The sequence below is a fragment of the Branchiostoma floridae genome, chromosome 2, assembly GCF_000003815.2.
Source record: "Branchiostoma floridae strain S238N-H82 chromosome 2, Bfl_VNyyK, whole genome shotgun sequence".
NCBI lineage: Eukaryota > Metazoa > Chordata > Leptocardii > Amphioxiformes > Branchiostomatidae > Branchiostoma > Branchiostoma floridae.
This window is the reverse complement of record NC_049980.1, coordinates 4489120-4503693: the sequence shown is the minus strand read 5'-3', so window position 1 is coordinate 4503693 and position 14574 is coordinate 4489120. Positions and strand designations below refer to the sequence as shown.

At 42.2% G+C, this 14574-nt stretch overlaps 1 long non-coding RNA gene across 1 annotated transcript; it reads right to left on the bottom strand.

The window, feature by feature from the left end:
* Positions 1-3264: 3264 nt before the first annotated feature.
* On the bottom strand, positions 3265-8907 carry LOC118409286. The gene is made up of 3 exons (XR_004830418.1): positions 8499-8907; positions 5015-5041; positions 3265-3344 (listed from the first exon to the last, which is right to left on the bottom strand). It is a non-coding gene; the product is annotated as an uncharacterized LOC118409286 (long non-coding RNA).
* Between the last annotated feature and the right edge of the window lie 5667 nt (positions 8908-14574).

The window sequence follows — 14574 nt, the reverse complement described above, 5'->3', positions numbered from 1 at the left end:
TGTCTATGGCATATATTTGTTTCAAAATATGGGAGCTATATACGTGACGTTTTTCCTAAATTCACGTCACATGGGACTAAATTCACGTCACATGGGACGTAAAATACGTGACGTCCGACCTATTACAACCACGTCACACTGGCTACGTGCAAGATACGTGACGTCTCTTTATCAATAACTTACGTGTGCATGTTGGAACATTGTCGCTCCATGTTCCGTCAGCCTGGCATGTTAGAGGAGAGGTTCCGGTTAGTTGATATCCGGAGTTACAGGTGAACGATATCGTGTTCGTGTAGGAGTTCGATCCGGTTGTGGGTGTCCGCACTCCGTTAGCTGGGGCCGACAGCACCGGACATTGTCTGGCTGAAATGGTCAATAAAAATGTTGCTGCTGGAATTTATTTCTGTTTTGAACATACACAAAACTAAGTTTTTCGACCCACGTCTATTATGTTAAGACTACAGAAAGTTTTCTGCATTCTAAACATAATAGGCATAGATACATGCATAAGGGTCATATCCTGAGTACCATCCTCCGTAGTGACCGCTGGCTGAATACGTTTGCTTGCGAAAGTATTGAGCCAGCGGTCACTACGGAGGATGGTACTCAGGCTATAAGGGTCACGCTTTTATGCGAGCTTCTAGTTTCTACTGATCTCTTTACTCTCTAGTGTCTGTTTACTACGGTAACCATTCGAAGAACAACATGGAAGCCATCTTACGTGTGCACGTATGAACAGGGTTGCTCCATGTTCCGTCAGCTTGGCACGTGGCACTAGTGGCGCCATTCAGTACGTATCCGTTGTTACAGGTATAGGTGACTGTGGCCTGGTAGTTGTACGGTCCGGCAGGATTTATCGCTCCGTTAGCTGGTGCCGTCTGAGCCGGGCATTGAATAGCTGTAATGGAAGGTACAGAAAGAAACGCCCTCCGTTAAACTCGAGAATAAACACATAATAACATAATTATGCACCTAGCTCATGAACCGACATTGTTTGACAGAAATGTGAAAAACTGGGCCTTTTGCAATACCAGTCGGCACAGTTATATTTGCCCATATAATATGATAATACTGCTTGTCAATCAGTGGATCATATATAAGATAACTAAAAGTTAATTTGCATACTAGTGTGTATGTGTAGAAGAAATGTAACGCATTGTTCATATCAAATCATATACGACTCATACATATGATTTCATAAGTCTGAGTTACATGTATATTCCTTGTACATAAATACGCTGATACTGTTAAAAATTGTGACAAACCCAAAGCATTTCCTACCAACCTAGCATCTAGGTACGGGCTTTAATCGTCAAATCTATTGTCGTCAATAAACAATAACATATATGAAGGCAATCTGAATTCGGATAATTTTAAGATAAAGTATAACAGACACCAACAAGTATTCGGTGGAGATGTGTGCGTGTGCGAATTATATATGTAATAAAAATGTTAACTCACGGTTGCATGTTGGCGGACTTGCACTCCAGGTACCATCCACACGGCAGGTAAGGCTGATTTGGCCGACCAGGTTGTACCCCGTGTTACAGGTGAAGGTGACCTGATCCTGGTACTGACGTCTGTTTGTAGACAGCCCACCGTTTGTTGGTGCCGTCAGGGCAGGGCATTGTACAACTGGAAATAAAGAATACAAATGACTTCTCAGATTGGTAATAAGAATATAAAACACTCAAATATATTTCAAATGTCTAAGTTTTACGTTCCAACAGCGCACAGTTCGCTCGTGCCGTCAGGGCAGGGAATTGTACAACTGGAAATTAAGAATACAAATGACTTCTCAGATTGGTAATAAAACTATAAAACACTCAAACATATTCTAAATGTCTAAGGCTTACGTCCCAATTGGAAAAAGGGGCACTGTCTGGCAGTACAAAGACCGTTATTTTTGTGCACTTTCGGGCGTGACCACTACGTGGCCTCGTGGGACACCTTGCGGCTCCCAGAGTATTTTTGTGAATTTAAGTCAAACTCAAAATGAACCCGGGACCCGGTAACAAATAAACTAAAAAAAGAAAACCGAGGGGTATCGCCCGGTATCCGGCAGCACGCCGGGACAAATTCTTGGTTTCGGGTGCAATGGGGACCTAAGCCTAATACGGCTTATGTAAAATAACGGCACCTGTCAGACTGCAAATTAATATATAACAAACAGGCTTTGATGGATATTGACGAACCTGTGCAGGTGACACGGCCGTCTCCGACGAACCCTACGTTGCACGTGCACGTGAAGGTCCTCCCCATCAGTCGGCAGGTGGCGTTGGCGTGACACGGAGATGGATCGCACAGGTTACTGGCTGTAAAAGCAACGTTACGTGTTTTAGAATGGATCCATAAGATCTTCTTTTACAGAAAATGACTACTGATCATCATCATCATCGGTCGAATGCTACGCAGGCGACTGTAAGACTACTAACTGTTTGTTGTACTAGTCGCTTTGCATTATATTGCTAATGCAAACGCAAGGAACGTTTTTGATTTGTTCCCTTCCATTTTTGTCGAAAACAAGTGTTATGCACCGAAAACATTTTACAAGTTAAAGTAGCGTAGGCTGGTCCCATAGCCCCTTAAGAGATAAAAAAATAAAAACATAATAATGCAAATATTTGACGGTCATGCAGCTATTCTCTTCGCTTTCCTAATTGCCAGGCTATCATTGATTATGAGGACAGTCTTTTGTTTGCCTAATTGGCCTCGTTTTTTTATCTATCATGGCTGCCGGAACTAGAAAGAAAATGCTTAGTACTCACCGTTACAAATTGACTCTCTTATAGAGTTGGGGTGCGAGTCATCCACAAGGAAATCATGGTCCGTCAGTCTAAACACTCTGTTTGTATCACCTGCAATAGCATCTAGAGTATCTTGATGAAGGTCGGCTTCCTCGCCAACTCCAACTACAAACACGGTGATGCCCATATCGCGAATCAGCTGTGCCGGACGGGTGACGTCGTCTTCTGAGTCATCGTCGGTTAGTACGATTAAGAAGTCGAGAGTGTTATTCCGCCGGCCGTTTACTTCGAGGAAGGAATTATTACGCACGTGATCGAGACCAAGTCCAGTGAAGGTGTGCCCTCTGTCGTACGGAATGTCGCGAATCTCGGTTAAGAGCTCAACTCTGGTGTAATTTTCGTTGAGCTTCACGCGAGTAATCTGAGCGTCGCGGTTGCTGTACGTTACAACACCGACCCTTGTGTCGTTTTCTCCGAGTGTGAAATAGTTGGCTACTTTCTGGACGAACGTCTTTGCATCCTCGAAACCACCTGTCCTGAAACTCTCCGAGCTGTCAATGAGGAAGACCAGGTCTACTGGATATTGGCAGGTGACGGCTAAAGACAAGAAAGGTTGGTTATCGTTAATGCAATGAGTTCCCGTACCGTGCAATGCCCTACTGTTAAAACAAACTATGGACATGGCGGTATACGTAGGCCAAGGAATTGCCGTAGAATTGCCCGTGCGCTGAACTGCCCGGGCGGGTTGGTGATCCAAGCATGACCCAAATGAAGTACAGTCAAACCTGCCCGAGCGACCACCTCTTCTCAGCGACCATCTGGCCATTTCGACCGCTTTTTTCTCGGTCCCGATTTAGAGTATATAGCCCCATACCTTTTAAAGAAAGTTCTGTGTAGCTCATACCTTGATCGTACCCGTCTTAATATTTTTGTACACTAACGTTTTAGACAGTAGGGGAACGTTGATGCTGTCAGTTACCATAGAAGCCTTTGATATGCGTCGCGTGTTCTTGATCGCCGTATCTGAAATAACCACGGTGTACCTTTCGAATTCGATGCCTGCGTCCCGTAGCGTTATTACCCACGGGTGAATGTACAGTACAATTGGACAAAAGCACTCACACAGTAGATCGAGTAGACTGTCTTTTTAACCTACTTGAGTAGAGTTTCTCTGGCGCAGATAGGAACGTCCTGATCCAGTTTGTTCCAACTCCTGCTTATTTACTGTATTAAAGGCTTACTGATGATTATTTCTTACGTTTTGCGTGCGTGTGCGTGTTGTATTTGACATTAAAGACCTCGCTTACTTACTTCTTTTAATTGCGTACATGTGCTTGCTATTTGCCATTACACAACGGAAACCATTTATACTTTGCATCGGGCATGTTGTGAGTCGATACTCCTCTCAGCGACCACTTGTCCAAATCGACCGCTTTTTTCCGGTCCCCCGGGGGGTCGTCTTGGGCCGGTTTGACTGTACTCGGGATCACCCGAGAGGGTGCCGAACGTTTTGGCGGCTAGTTCCGACGGATGCCGAAGGTACCCGAAGATGAGGACGCCTAAAAACATGAAGCATTAAGCCCACAAGTGAACGTAACGACTTCAGAGCTGCCGGGACCATTGTCGGGCTGTTCGTTCCTTAAAAGCTTCCTACAACGTTTCGTCACTGCTATCATCCTATACGAGTCAAAATGCACTGGGAGACGGCTACCAATAAGCATGATCGCTACATATAACGGCGTGTGTTCTTCAGTTGTGGAAGACATTTGATAAACGGCAAATCAAGAAGAAGTTGAGGCCACTATATACAAATATGATCGTGAATCAAAACGTTATCATCTGTTAACCCTCCTTTAATTAGACATGTGTAGCCTGGATGCCAGGATGTTTTCATGGTCTTTTCAGGCCAGCTTCTTGGCTGCTGGGCCAACATGCCTCCAAGGAAATTTTACCACAGACCTCCATGAGTTTTAGACCTTGAAAAGTCACGGGGAATGTGGTCAAATTTCCCTGGGACAAGGTTGGTCCTAAAACGGAGGAGCTGCCCCGTACAGGCCCTTGAAACATTCTGACATTCAAGTTCAGGCGTGTGCAGCTCAGCCTGTCAATTGTGAACAGAGACGAGCAAATTCTACAGTCACCACTTTTATCAAAGCATCTCATTAGTACAGTATTTCTTAGCATATATTGTTCTTATGATGATTCCTAGTCATATTTAACGCTCCACGGGATGATTAGATAAAATTATGAGGCAATAGGGTACTCACGTAGTGCGGCTGGAATCTGGGAGGCAGCTGTAAAAAGGGGAATACATTTATTTGATTAATATGCAAAATTTTAATGAACTTATGATAATATTCATAATTAGATGATAACTAATTGCCCAATATTTCTACAAATTTATTTATTAGAATTAAAAAATTCACAGGATCCGGACCGGAGAGAGACATATCAGCTATATTTGGTTATAATAATATATATTTACTTGAATTATTAATTCATAATATCATATTAACATGTAAATCATCCATTCCGTATACAGTTGAAGAAATGCAACCCTCTTGCAAACGTATGTTTTTTGGGGGGTGTGGGGGGGGGGTACAATGGGGGCTGCGCCAGTTCTAAGTGTACCGCATTTCTTGTGCGCCCCCTACCGAACTGATTTCGAATCAGAAAACTGCATATAATAAGCATCTTTAATTAAGCTTTTACGAAAGAACAAATGTCTAACCTGCTTATTCCAATTTTCTACTAGATTGCTACCGCTGATGAGAGACTGCAGAACGACCAAACATTAACACAGTCGCTCATCAAATTTCATAGATACTCTGGTGGGTGGGCGAGACAAAGAAGCCCAAATCCTCTAATGGGCCTCCTAGTGGATTTTTATGGTACTGCAGTCGAACCTTTAGTTTTGATATCTCGTTACGCCTACTTTTGCATCTGTTCTTTAAAGGTGATCTTCTCATGCATACTTACTCCCTTTATCTCGAACGCCCCACCTTAAGCAATCAAAATAACTCTCCCATAGTTTTATTCTGTATTCTGTATAGCCCATTTCTGTGGAATCCACTAAATAGAGGGGTGAGAGTTCATCCTTTGTTACCCAAACAAATGATCCCTACCCCTCCAGGCTATGGCTAACCCCCATTTTTGCTTGGCCGAGTAATTCGTAGCCAGTGGGTCTTTAACATATAAGGCACGCCCTGCCAAAATAATGCTTCTTTGAGTAGTCAAAGTCCTCGGCATTTTGAGAGAAAAAAAACAAACCGTTTAGCCAGACAAAACCTGTTCGACGTAATGTTAGCAATTTCTGGATATCTGAAAGTTGGGGGAGTGGAAAAGGGATTCTTTATTTTCATCTGGCATTACTGGTGATATCTTCAAGGTCATGCCATGGGTGGTTTCAATGTATGTATGTGCTACTAAATGAAATATTGTTCTTTTATACCCCATTACAGACAATATCACACAGCTCCAACGAAGATTTCAGTGATGAACTGAAGAAAACTTAAGAACATGATTGCAGGGTCATCACCTCACGAGGTTACTCGCACGATTTTCCCGTCTAATCATGCGTTATGATTAGTCCCTGTATTGAGGTTAACTGACATATCAAACTAGGGGACGAAAAAGAGTCTCTAACTTTTGCATACCACTGCACTTATAACTAATAGGGGCACTTTTGAGTCCGTCCAAATTTTCGACATTATGTCTAAAACAAAGATGACATTTTGTGGAAAAGGAAAGGTTCGTCTGCAGCCATTCTAAAAAGTGCGTATGAAATCATTTCAGTCTGTAAATAGGGTATCTCACTTGGCCGGTTCTTGTTGGTTTGTATTTGAGAAAGACGTTGGTTAACAGTTCTGAACACCTGGCCAGTTTGTCGATAATAGTTGCCAATTGGTCGACTTAATTTCTAGTTGTTTGTTTTTTAATATCAAAGAAAACTGCCATTGGCAAAATGTCGCAAACATTTCGCGAACTAGTCTCCAACTAGTCGCCAACAACCGCTATCACCGCAGATCTCTTTCTGTTGAATGTTTGTCTGTTTACATTGGTTTTTAATTTGGTGGCCACGCTGCGATTTCCAAAAAAAGTTAGCCAAAAGTGATTATGTGACCCTCAGGGGGCCGCCATTTTGTTCGTAGAGGTCACACGTATTTTTCCCGTGTGTCACACGTCTGTGTTATCGCAAAGTTGCCGCAAGAATTTGTCGCCAAGAGGCGCAGCCCCATTTGACAGTAAAGATATCAAGATTTGAATGACCACAGATACCCTGAAGACAACGGAGATGACCAATAAGTCCATCTAATCTCTCGTTTTAGGATTCTCTCCTCCAGACTACTTGTTTTGGCCTCGCTGCCCCAGGCGTACAAATACGTTCAAGATGATTACTAGTAACCAGGGGGAGGGGTGGGTGGGAGTTTTGTTCTATACGACTACAGTTCAGAAAATTTCCAATGGCTCAAGATGATTATTTTCTGCACAAGAGGAAAGAATTCGTTGACTCATTTGCAACCTCAATGTGGCAAGACGCGCAGATGGGATAAAAAAGGCAAAGTTTAGCAACAGAACATTATCTTCTGAAGGAACGGTTGAAATAAAATCGTATGGTTCGCTCAGAGTTTTAAAAATTGTTCGTTAGCCCGTGTAAGAGTATATAAAAAGGACATAAGTCAAACCTATCAAGAAAAAACCGCTTTGAAAAAAATGAAAACGAAAAATGTCCCTTTCAAGGACGCTACAACATGTACATTATTGCCACCTGACCAAAATGACCTTTCATTGATTTGTCACCATCAGTTCTGCATTATTAGCTCTTGATAACTTTACGAGCATTCTAACTGTCGAGCAGTGTGGTGCCAAAATGCTTGTAGTTCTGATAAAGTATTAAGATATTTGCTGTATTTTGATATGATGTAATGAAGTTTTAGTTAGCACCTAAACCTGCATCGCGCTAATAAGGTGCACCCACCATGAAAGTTATATTACAGCGTAAAGAAATATTATCAACGATTGACAAGAGACTATAAACATATACCGACATGTTTTAGAACATCTTAAGATAGTCGAAAGGGCTAGGGAAATGAGAAACGACTTTGGCACAATCTCCTTGAAAAACATTCAAAGCTTCCGTAGAAATATCAATCTAAAATATACAGTTGTCGAGCAACAAGTTCTGGATTCTCGTTTAAAATGTTTTTATGCGTTTTTTTTGTTCGCTTCGTTGTTTGATATATCTCAATTATTGGCAGTCCAAAAATGACAAAATCAGGCTGTATGCTCCCCTTATAAATAGCGATGACGTATCACAGTGATCAAGATTTGGTCGCCTTGACTCGGTACAAGGTTAAAACATCTTTTATGCCATCCGCAACTTCAGCAAAATATTGTTTTACACAAGAAAGTACGCGGTGTCTCCACAAAAAAGACCACCTAAACCACTACACGTAAACTACCCGCATAGATATAAGGGCTACGCACAAGGCACGAAAGGGGAGAATAATCTTAAATAATCGGCAGCCCCACCCCATACCAGGCCAAGTCAATTACCGATCCCACGGGGTCTACAGCATTCTTTTACACAATAGAGCGTTATATTTTTCACACGCAGAAGAAAAAAAAATCCCCAAATGTACCAACATTCGCATAAATCTGATGCGCTCCGCATAAATCACAATTCTACAGAATGAATGACATGGGAGAATGAGGTAGAAGTCAACAAAGAAAGGGTTCGGATTTACTCACCTAAGTACAAATTAGCCGCCAGAATGGCGCTGAAAAGCCCAAGGGCAACCTTCATGTCGTTGCCTGCCGAACTCTGTTGCCTCTTCGTTGAATGAATGTCCGTCACACAACTTTAAACTCTACTTTCCCTGGCTGACCAGAGACGTACCGTAGGCAGCGTCGAACCGTCGGAAGCTCAGAGTGTCGGTCTGGATTCGCGCCTATCTACGTAACCGTCTCGTGCGAACCTGTGAACTTCTTGACACTGCTCTTGGCTATTTTTGTCAAAAGTGGCCGAAATCCTTCGGACGCACAACTTGAGCCTCTGACCAGTAGGCAGCAAGTTGAGGAAGCGCACTCTCTCCCGACTAATCAGAAGGAGCGCGCAAGAAATCCGACGTGTACGCGCGCCGGCTCCCTCGTGCACGTATGTGGCGGTACACGGGACTAGACAAGACTACGCCCCTAAACGTTGGCTGTACGCCACACCTTGATGTGACGTCGTTCAAGAATGCAATACATAGGCGTGGTCAGGGTCATCTACACGTACATTCAGGGGTTAAAATCTAATCCTCAAATTTCATAATTCACCATGGAATTATTGAAAAGCTCTTTGAACCAACTCACACAGAGGTACACGTGTACCATTAACGTGATATAGAAATCATATTTCTTAAGTAACAAACGAGTTCCGTTGTAGCCAAGACATGAGACGCTGAACATAAATGAACAAAGACAAAGAAAACTTTTTTCTACTTTTCACATATTTTACGTATAATCTATATTTATTAATCTTCATCTAACTTTAATGATATATAGTTTAACATGGCATATCTCCCCTAAACATCGCCATCGGCTAGACAAAACGATGTTGCAATAGGAAGATGTACATGAGGCCACGTCGTAGTTCGAAGCATGAGTTTTTGCCCTAAAAAGTACCATTAGTTTTGAAGATACGTACCAACTGTGACTAGTGCTGCCTCTGTTATAAAGCTAGATCATAAACGTGCATGATATTGTCGATATTAGGCAGTAGAAAATGCCAGAAATCATCGAAAGGGCGTCTCAGAAACCCCATCCGCAACCCCTAGATAATCGTAGCAAGGTCGGTGACTTATCAACATCTTCAGGGTCATTGCTTTAATGCAAGAGATCAAACGTGACATCTCTGTCAAAGCGAAGAGTATGAATCATGGTGGATGTGCCAGACTTAAATCTTACCCGGCCGACCCCCTAGTTCCCTGGGAGCCAGACAGGACCGGGTAGCTAGCGAGTTTTGTTCGGGGACCCAAGGCGGTCAGCCCGCCGATCTCACATTAGCGCCCCGTGGAGTGTATTAAAGCCCCAAGAAGTTATCGCTACCCTTTTAGCAGGTGGACCTCATCGGGCTTAAACTCTCCGGGGCGCTAATAGGAGATCGGCGGGCCTTGGACCACCGAATAAATTGTCCTAGCTGCCCGATCCCGGCTGGCCCCCAGGGTAACCCCCTAGACTAGTGCTTATTGTACTTTGTCACTCGCTCAGTGAAAGTAGAAGATTGTTATCTTTCAGTGAGAGTCTTGTCACATTCGTCGCAAAGTGAGGGCATTCTTGAGCTACTCAAATATGCGTCTTTAAAATTCAGCTGTCTTGCTACGGAATTCACTGTCTTCGATCTTTTTTTTTATATATAACATTTGTTTTCGGACAGACGAGCGAGGACAACGTTGTACTCCGCTCAAGTTATGAGTGAGTTACGCCATATACAAGGTAAAGCTATTTCACAATATACCTCCCCGACTGAAGTCAGGTACCCATTTTTACACCTTGATGAAGTGAGGAAGGTTATGTAAAGTGATAACCGCCGAGGGTACAGTGAGTATCGAACCCGGGACCTCTAGGTTCCGAGCCCAATACTACACCAGTTACGCAACACACGACGGCACAGATCCCTGAGGGTGGCTGGTTCTGTTCCAGCCTTCTTTAAACTTCTACCACATCAAAATCCTACGACCACCTGCGATGAATGCGACCTCGCCATGTCAATACACAAAGAATGCGTATTTTGTTCTGGTCGAACTTATGATGAAAGATCATTCGTCTCACTTCAAGAATCTTACTGAAGCTTTTGAAAATCTGTGAAAATCCGTTGACTGTTTTGTAGTTGTAATCGCATAAAAACTGTACCTTGGTTTGCAATTAACTGCCATAGAGATGGACTGTGACAAAATTAGACAGTCCAGCACTTGATCTACCCCTCCCCAAATTGTAGGGGCCACGGCATGCTTTTCCTCTCATTACACGCGTTGTTACATCATCGTCTTTGACTGAATCCAACTATGAAACGAGTGGATATAGATAATAATACCCTTTGTTACCCGCAGGCTAATTGCAACCAGGCCTCAAACTTAACTTTTTTCCCTACTGTCCCGCATTGTCCCAAAAATAAATTTCAACTGTCCCGAAGTGAGGATGGACTGTCCCAACCCTATTTTCAGAAATTATGTATTACAACAACTGTAAGTCAGAGTATGCACGCCTGACAACCGCGGGGCAGGCTTTTAGCTAGGAATTCTTTTAGGGTGTACATCTGTAATGTGTTGTACTCTCCGCACTGCGTGGCTGAGCCAAATTTTTGTCTTTGCTGCAACACTACTTTTGTCCTGAGAATGGGAGGTATGTGTTCTTGATTTGAGGTGGGTATGGCTTAAAGAATACATGAGGTAATTTTCAAGTAATATAACACTGATTCCTTACAATATAATGTTTCATGAGTTAATACATACAATCAGGGAGAGTAAATTAACCTTACTGCTAAAGGTGAAACTTGACTGTTACATATATAACAACAGCAAGCTAAAGAAGTCTACAAGAAAATCTGCAAACCAACAGAGGAGAAAGTGTAGCCAGGACTGCCAGGTACATCTTATATTTCTTTTGTGTATCTACTCTGTTAAGAACATAGCTGAAAATAAATGCACTGAAAAGTTACTTGTAGCCTGTAACATCAGCGTTTTAACTTTACACAGTTACAGAAAAATGTGTACAAACATTTAATTCATTGAAAATATATAACAGAAAAGATGTGTTCCAAGGGCAAATTAAGCGAAATTTTCTCAACAAACAACATCCATTTATCAATATTTTAAAAATAAAGACTACAACAAAAGTAATATCTCAAGTTACCGTGAAAAAATCGAGACCTCAGTTCAACATTTTCTACGAATTCAGTGCCGACACCGCCCCCCTCCCCAGTATGTCATCGTCACATTAGCTGTTGTTTTTCCCACATTCTACCGACAAACAAGCAAAAAAAACCTCCAAAACAATCCTATACATGTACTTATCACCATGACTTCAGGCATTCGACGAGTTTTCGTAAACAAATCAAAGTTTTTCCTGCGTGATTTTTCCCGCGAAAACAGCGGGGATATCAGATATTCCACCAATAATGGCGCCTGGGCGCGCTACGTCACGCCGAAATGGCCAATGGGGTGCGACTCTCGCGATTCGCGAGATGTGAGTGAGTGCGAGATTGCGCGATACTTGAGGTAGAATCACCCAAAATGGCGGCTCGGTGCGGGAATCGGCAAATTTTGAACTTTGAGCGAAGTTTCCGGGGGAAAATAAGGGCGTACCAAAGGCGTATATCCAAAAAACAGGGCGTACATTTTGCGATTTTTTTAGCGAAGGCCGTACATTGTACGCATTGCTAGCTAAAAGCCTGCCGCGGGGAGATCGGACATTCTGATGTTGATTCGTTGATTATTTTCCTATTGTCCCAAAAGTGTCCCAAAAAGATTTTTCAGTTGTCCCGGCCTAAATTTTAGTGGTCTCGGGACATCGGGACATAGTTAACTTCGAGCCCTGGCAACGAAACATATAAATTGTACCGATCTGATTGTATATAATGAAGGGGATAGAACAAAGGCGTATAGTCTACATGTACGTTTTTAGATTCATAATTATTAAGACTTGACGTCTTTATCGAATTAATAGCGAAGATGCAGTCACTTAGGCAGATCCATGCGCGTCAAAGATAATACGATAAGAGACGAGTGGGACAAGCCAATTTGAGACAGGACAGAACCATTACAAAGAGGGGTGTACATACACATTTCTGTTGAGAAGAATTAGCCATGACAATATGCCACAAAAGTTGTCCAATGAGACAGCAGAACAATTCATAGAAACGCAAGGGGAATTTTCTATTTTGACCTCAAAAGTACGCGCTCAGATATTTGCAATTGTACCATGACATACTGTATCTCCCTATGATTCTAGTTGGACCGTCTTCAAAATTCTTTGTTCCTATTTAAGCTTTCAACAAGGTGATTACCTAGGCGTTCCCTGACGTCAAAAATATCTCAAGTAAAGATCAGCTAAAAAGCAGAGAGCTACCACCCCCCCCCCACACACACACACGCATAAAATAAATACAACGCCTATTGCATCCAATCCAAGGGTTTCCCGCTATTCTATCAAACAAATGCTTTACAATCCGTAACTTAACTTAACCCTTTTGTCGAACAATCTCCATTTTTTTTACGTAGAACTCGTAAAAAAACTTGTTGACTCATGCTAAGTATAGTTTAGATAATTATCTTAACACCCATCACCACCAAGCACGAAGCCAGATAAGTGAGGACGATCTTTTGACCTTCTTGAAGATGACACCAAAGATTGGCATGTTTTGGCGCGAACTTTGGTGTGACGTTACAAGGTCGTTGACACGTCGAAATAGGGTGTAGCCAATTTTGGATGGGTCAGACATTGCGAGGGCATAGCGTTGAATTTTTCTGATTTTCCTCGTTGGATTGTAGATACGATTATATGAAGTATGAACATACATAATACAATAACCGATGATTTTTTTTAGATTATTGTTACTCCCTAAGTGCTTTTTATGTACCCTTTATGAGGTTACAGCCTTAGGGCAATAGAGTCCTCACTGCTCAATTATGTATTTATTCCGATTCGAAGCGTCTAGAAAAGCCGGGGGTAGCAGAACATAGTTTTCGCCCTACGGGATTTCTACAGTTAAGGACCACAAGGGGACTCACTTTAATGCGGAAAAAAACTAGAGAATGCCACACTAGAGACATTCGAAACATTATAAGATTGAGTTAAGGGTACACTCTACAAAGTATCAAAAAATTAAATGATACGTATCGAGCTTTCACGTACTTTTTTTAATAGCGCTCAGCGGAGGTCAACTGAACTGCAGCCATCTCACCTTGAATCGAAGTTGCGTAATGGAGTGCTTGTATACACTGTGACAAAAACTTGACGATCCGAAGCATGTCAAAGCACATTTAAGCACAGTTTAAACCTGACTGCCCGACATGATTTCATGTAAGACTTTCAAACTAATTCGACAATTTTGTCCTTACTATGTACCGCGTCAGCAATAGAGACAGGGGTCGCGGATAAATGCGGTATTCTGCTACCTTGTTGTGCTTTTGAGGGGGGGGGGAGGGAGGGCAGTGGGGTAGTTGTGGAGGTATATGCCCCAGTTCACAGTTCACGCATCTATCTAACGAACTCAACATTCCTGATATTGGCAAAGAGGTTAAATTTTATCTTATTTTGGTACTTGTAAGATTTGCAGTGGGGGGTGGTGCACTATTTTGTGTAGCGATGTTGTTAGTTCATTCATTTGATATTTGTCAATAGATATACACATGTAACTAGCATTTCCCATCTTACGTCACTGATTCATATACATTCAAATGCAATAATTTCACCTTTTTTATTGTGAAGTATGGCATGGTGAGTAAAAGGCTCTCTAACTTCGAATGCTACTTTTAATTAGTTACACAACAATCTTTATAAGGTGACTTACAAAATGTTTTATTGCATTTTTATCATGGTAGCAAGAATGAAACTATATCATCTTACGCAAATTCTGAATAATCTTATAATGGTGGCATTGAGGATGACAATATGTTTACAACATTGACACAGCTATACGATAGGTAGGTTTCCTTTAGCCTTGAGGCTGTAAATGCCATCGTAACCACAACTATCATTGTGGAATTCCCAGTTTTGTCCGACGATAATTCCAGAAGCATGGCAGAAGTACAAGCTTTCTGTGTGGCCTACTATCCGCTAAAGC